The sequence below is a fragment of the Cygnus olor genome, chromosome 1 (genome assembly GCF_009769625.2).
Source record: "Cygnus olor isolate bCygOlo1 chromosome 1, bCygOlo1.pri.v2, whole genome shotgun sequence".
Taxonomy (NCBI): domain Eukaryota; kingdom Metazoa; phylum Chordata; class Aves; order Anseriformes; family Anatidae; genus Cygnus; species Cygnus olor.
Window position 1 is genome coordinate 4,414,512 of NC_049169.1, and position 6,000 is coordinate 4,420,511.

Here is a 6,000-nt window from a genome sequence, read left to right on the forward strand (position 1 = left end):
CCAGAGGGAAACACAAAACACTGTTTTCACGGACTTCATTTAGAGTCCAATTCAGAAGCCTCTCACCAGCCAGAACTCCCATTGCCCGGGGAAATGAGTGCTGCCTTTTACACCGTGGTGCCTTGCAGCAGTCAAGAGCCACTCTCCAAATAAATAAATAAATAAATAAAAATACACAAACTAGGGAAAAAAAAAAAAAAAAAAAGGAAACATCTGCCATCTGATTCCAACGCTTTTTAGGAAAAATGACATTTTAGGTTCCTGGCACTGTTTGGTTCATTTACACAGCACAGCTGATCAGCACTTGGGCTTAGTCCTGTGTGTATTTACATCCCTCTCAGTGCTTTACATCCAGATGAGCTCCATGAAGTGGGAAGATCTGCAAAACCAAATCGCAGCCCTCATGGACATCTCCTGCCACCCCTTCCCTTCCCCTGGGACAAGTAAAGAGCAGACAGCAGCCCCTGCCAAGGTCTATCCAGGACCAAACTCCAGAAGACATTTTAATTCAGAGGCCTGCAAGTCACATTTAGGGGGCTAATTCCACCCCTTTGCTCCAAGACAAGACCGACTGGATTCCCTTTCATCCCACAAGCGGCCTCTGAGAGATGCCACAGCGAACATGCGAGCGGCATGCCCCAGGTCATCCAGAATGAATGCCCCACAGAGCAGAGCATCCCGATGTGTGGCCTCGCACCCTCCCAATAACTTATATTCAAACTGGAGCTCAGGACTTTGCCCAAGCAATCAGGGCTCCCTTGCACAAGCCACCTGGTGATGTTTGGAGCATTAATCACGAAAGCAAGAATCACGAGCACGAGGAAAAAATAGCCTAGATTCCGCACATACCTTTTTTTAAGCTTCACACCTACTCAGAAATGATCTTTCGGTCAGCTGTCAAGATCTGCCTGGTTCGGGGGATTTTATGGCTTTTTATTACTATTTAATTTTAGAACAAACGTTTCTGATTCATGAAAGTGGAGTAACTGTGATCACACTTTCCAAACCAGCCCTCTCAAGAACGCTTTGTTTAGGCCTTGCAAAAAGGCTGATCTCAAAATAAACTTTTTCAGGAGCTGTTAAATGTCAGTGACAAAGCCTTTTGCTCATACTTCTGCGTTCCCCCTGCTCTGCAACCCAAACACTTCTACTCACCATGGGAGTGCCACCTAAGACACAGAAAACAAAGCTAATATAAATCTTCTGACTGAAAACCCAAAGGGTGGATTTGACTGGCTTCATCAGAGATGACTATTGTAAAAAGATCGACAGATAGTTTGAAACGATGAGACTTAAATGTTGGCAAGGTACCACCGGACACTCTAAAATAACTGCTCCTGAGGACTAGAGCATCACAGGGATAGAACAAATTCAGCAAGCAGCATCACTGTTACCAACAGCATCTCATTTTCTGCACCGGGGGCCCGGCTGCACCAGTCGATCCATGGCACGTGTCAATACACAGTAATAAAGGACCTGGGACGCTTCTATCACCTTCAGGTCATCTGAAAAGTGGCCACCCCGTTAATTTTTCCCTGGGCACCTTCAGAAACGTGCCTCTGGCTCCTCCTTCTCTATGCTTCATCTCCGCAGCCTGATTCTTGGAGCTTCCACAACTTTCATGACTTTGTCACTCGGACATGAGCAGGGAGTAGCCACCTTCCTCAGCCACCATCCCTGGTACCACCAAACCCCCCCATCCTACAACAATGTGAATTTAGCCAGCAAAAAGTCCTTGAAGAAACAACACAGCACCTTCTTTCTCATGGCCTGTCCCACAACAAGGTATTTTCCACATCCCTTTGGAGGCCCATATTGTGGCCACATCCCTGCAAAAAGGCCTGGAAAAGCAACTTGAAATACATACATGTATTTATTTTATTTTATTTATTTATTTTATTTTATTTATTTTACTTATTTATTTTATTTACTTTATTTATTTTATTTATTTTATTTACTTTATTTACTTTATTTATTTTATTTAAGGGGTCAGCCCACCCTGCACAGCACAAGCCATGGGGGAAAAAAGCATTACTAGACTAAAGAGCTGACAGTTGCAGTATTTATTCTATTTCTGGCAACACCGTCATAAAGTTTTAATAAATGTTTCATTAAAACATCAGCTGTCTGTCCAGCCAGTCAATTATCACTCATAATCACAGCCACACAACTATATACTGCCTTCTACAGATGTTCTTACAGCTGTGCCACACACTCTCCACCTCTGCAGCATCCTGAAAACATCTGTTGAATATCTGTAAATGTTTTCTCAATATATAAATGAAATGATACCAGCTGCCTACTATCCTGTTATGCTCTGCACCCCAAAAAATCAGTAAAAAGGTATTATTTCCTTTTTGTTTGCAATGCGCTAGTTGCCCAGCATCTCTTTGCTCTATCTATTTAAATGGCTTTTACATTTTCACTTAGTAACAGATTACACCGAGCCTCCATCTTATCAGAGGCGTTATTAGGATCTAATCCTTTATAAACACTGAAGTTATTAGACTTGTGAGACTATTTTCTTCCTTTCCATAAATAATTTGCTGGGAAAAAAGGGAAAAAAGGAAAAAAACAGGCCACTTGTGTCCTTGTTCCCTTGGGCTACGATCCCAAACCCTGAGAGCAAACCTGCCTCACACACTCCCCCCAACTCCTGCAGAGCCCACCAGCAAATAATCCCCTTGCCCCCCAGCAAAGGAAATCAGAAGTGCTTGTGCAGGATCCCCTCTCTTTGGGGGAAATAGGAGCAAAGATTTGGGGGGAGCAAAGCTGTCCTATAAACACAGCCCCTGTGGGTGATGGGGTGTTCCCTGCCCTGGAGGGTGGGGGGGTTGCACCCCATCTTGGGTGGGGGGCTGGCTGCAGAGCCTGAAGTGGGCAGCACTGGTGCAAAGCGAGGTGTTCCCATCAGAAAGCACAGTTTGCAAGTGCCATTTTAGGCTGCTTTTTCTACTTTTAAGCAGATTCCTTTAATGAAAAAAAAAAAAAGGGGGGGGGGGCAATACCCCAAGTAGAGAGGGATCTGCAGAGACCCGTGCACCCCCTCCATGCCCCCATCCACAGCAGGAGCCCCACCAGAGTTGCTTTTCTGCTCAGCCTCCAGCTCCTTCTGCTACAACATCTCCCGCCTCAGTGTCCGGGGGCACAAACTGCCTTCAAAAGCCCCTCTGCCAAGGGGCAGGGCACGTGGGGAGGGGGAGATGCAGGGCAGGGATGGGGGAGATTTTTCCCCGTTTTGCAATGGCTCCATCCCTTCCCACCCCACAGAAGATACCACAGGCTGACACCACTCCACTCCACTCGGATTTTGCAAGCTCAGTCCCACCGCTGTTTGCCCCCCAAGCAGCTCTGCTTATAATTAATGCTATTTTCTGATAACAGGTCAGAATCCTTCCCCCTCCCTCGTCCCCACTGTCCCCACCCCTGCGACATGAGTGTGCTGGCTCCCTGAGTGGCAAAACTTGGTCCTGACTGGGAACGGAGACTGGACAGAGGGGAAAAATGGGGTGGGAAGATGGAAGAGAGCCCCGCTGGAAGGCAAAACCTCAGCGAGCATGCTGCGATGGGCAAACGGCATCTCCAACCCCTCCTGCTAACTAAAAGCATGGTGGGTTTCCGGAGAGCATCTCCAAGAGGCTCAGGGAAATCTTCCCCCAAGGATCCTCCCTGGCTTCTCCATCCCCGCGATGCTGGAGCTTCCCATCACTTCCCAGGGCTGTAAAATACGGATGGCCCCACGCTAACACCCTGCAACCACGGCGAAACGATCCCCGGGCAGCAGCACCAGAGCGGTCCCGGCACTGGAACAAGGAAGTTTCTCCTGCCTCAGAGCCAGCCTCGCTCCTCCACTCCCCCGAAAAATGCATTTGCAGACGGCAGCAGGGGAGAGCACAAACAACTCCCTGCAAACTCCTCGCAAACTCTCATTTGCTTGCTTTGCAAAAGCTGCGAGTCGCCTCCGCCGTCGTGGGCTTTTTAGGGTCTCTCCGCACAAGAGATGCTCGTTGCGGCGTGCACTGGTAAAGCCACTTGTTTGGCAGCCCCGACTTCCATGCACGGCAATTTCTGAGCATTTTTGTTAAACAACAGAGGAGGGGGGGGAAAAATAAAAGCACATCCCCGGTTGACTGCGTCGAGCGGGGAAGGCTTGACAGCTCCAACAGGACATCTCATCCCACGACATGTCTACTGTTAATGCAAAATAAATCATCGCCGCGTCTCTCGGCATTTTTTTTTTAGCTCTCTCTCGTGGCACGCCTGCGATTTTGGCATTCAAAGGCAAATCGGACGGGCTGCGAAGTCTGCGTGCCCCTTCTCATGGTTCCTTCCCAGCACACACAAATCCCCTGTACTTTTCCCACCAGTGAGTCCTGCGGGGGGGGGGACCCCGAGGACCGATCCCATCCCCACCTCTCTGCGTTTAATTCACCGGCGCACCTCTCCGAGCAACAAAAGAGAGTTGAGCCAACGTGTGACACCTTGGCTTCCCTCTTTTTCTCCCCTCAAAATGTTTATTTTCAGTTTTAAAGACACCTTAACCCGCCATGTTGAACTGACAAGCTTTATAAATATTCATTTACCGCAGTTCGGGAGCGCTACAGGGGAAAATATGTAGAGATCAGGGCTGCACGTTTTGGCACAGCTGATTGCTTTCTTTTCTTTTCTTTTTCTTCCCCGCTATTTGCGGCGGCTTTTTTTTTTTTTTTTTTTTCACCCTTGCAGATTCGGAAGAAAAGAAAAAAAAAAAAAAAAACACACCCAAAATAACTCTTTCCGAGACACGCAGCAATTTGAAAGGGGGGTTGCATGCGAAGGATGCCCCCGAAGGATGTCAGGGAAGACCCCAAAAAGATAAATTACTTTAAAGAGGGGGACAAAAAAAAAAAAAAAAAAAAAAGGAAGGAAGAAAAAGAGAGGGAGAAATGAGGGCATGCAGAGTATGCCAGGAAAAGAACCCGCTGACAGCCGGGCGGGGAATTGCGGCCGCAGTGCCCGGGGAGGGTGCGCGGGGAGCGGCAGCCGCAAAGCCGAGCGCAGGTACCGGCTCCAGCCGGGGCTGTGCCCCAGCAGCCCCGCAAGCCTCCCGCAAACACTTCCCAACAACTCCACCTCTCCACACAACACACCCACGGCCACCTTCCATCCCTCGGCTTTCCTTTAGAATAAGAAAAAAAAAAAAAAAAAAAAAAAATCCACCCGACTCTCTCCACCCAAGCGCTGCGAAAAAAAAAAAAATAATAAATTAAAAAATAAAAAAAATTAATAAATAAAGAGAAATGCCAGCAAGGAGAGTCCCGGGAGGTGCTGCTGGATGCGGTGCCTTACCTGAGGAAGTTTGAGGGGGTTAAAATTTTTCTTTTTTTTTTTTTTCTTTTTTTTTTTTTTTCCGCGCCTCAGCAGCGGGAGCCCGCGGTGCGCGGCGCTGCGCGGAGCCGTCCCTGCGCCCGCACCCGCGGCAGCTTCATTCCAATATGGCATCCGCGCAGTGCGCATGCCTGCCGCTCTTTTTAGGGCTTTTTTTTTTTTTTTTTTTTTTTTTATTTAGCAGCCAACTCCTTCAGTGACCTTTTTCAGCAGCTTCAAAAAAAAAAAAAAAAAAAGAAGAAAAGAAAATCCCCCGCATCTCTCCCCCCCCCTCCTTGCACCAGCCGGCATCACCGGGGAGCCGCGCAGGGAAGCGCGCAGCGGGGTCTCGCCTTGCGCGCAATTTTTGTCCCATAAAATGCCCCAAAGCCAGCAGTGCTGCTAGCCGAGTGGGACGTCTCCCTCGGATTTTTCCCTCCCCACCGCTCCCCGCAAGCTTTTATCTCGGGTTCTTGCCCGATTTTGGGTCGCAAAGAAACTTCCAGGGAGGATGGGAAAACAGGGAAAAAATGCACAGCACTTGCCCGGGCTTCCCCCTGCCCCTCTATTACCTGTTAACTCCCTGTTGCAAAATAAAATAAAATAAAAATGAAAACAAAGCAGGCGAGGCACAAGGCAAGATGCAAAATCAGC

General features: G+C 48.3%; 1 protein-coding gene across 1 annotated transcript in view; it reads right to left on the minus strand.

Moving 5' to 3' along the window:
- Positions 1-5,471, minus strand: part of SFMBT2 (Scm like with four mbt domains 2) — a 112,418-nt gene extending 106,947 nt beyond the window's left edge. The window contains 1 exon segment of the mRNA XM_040546600.1: positions 5,329-5,471. The gene's annotated coding sequence lies outside the window, so the exon portion shown is untranslated.
- Positions 5,472-6,000: the final 529 nt, after the last annotated feature.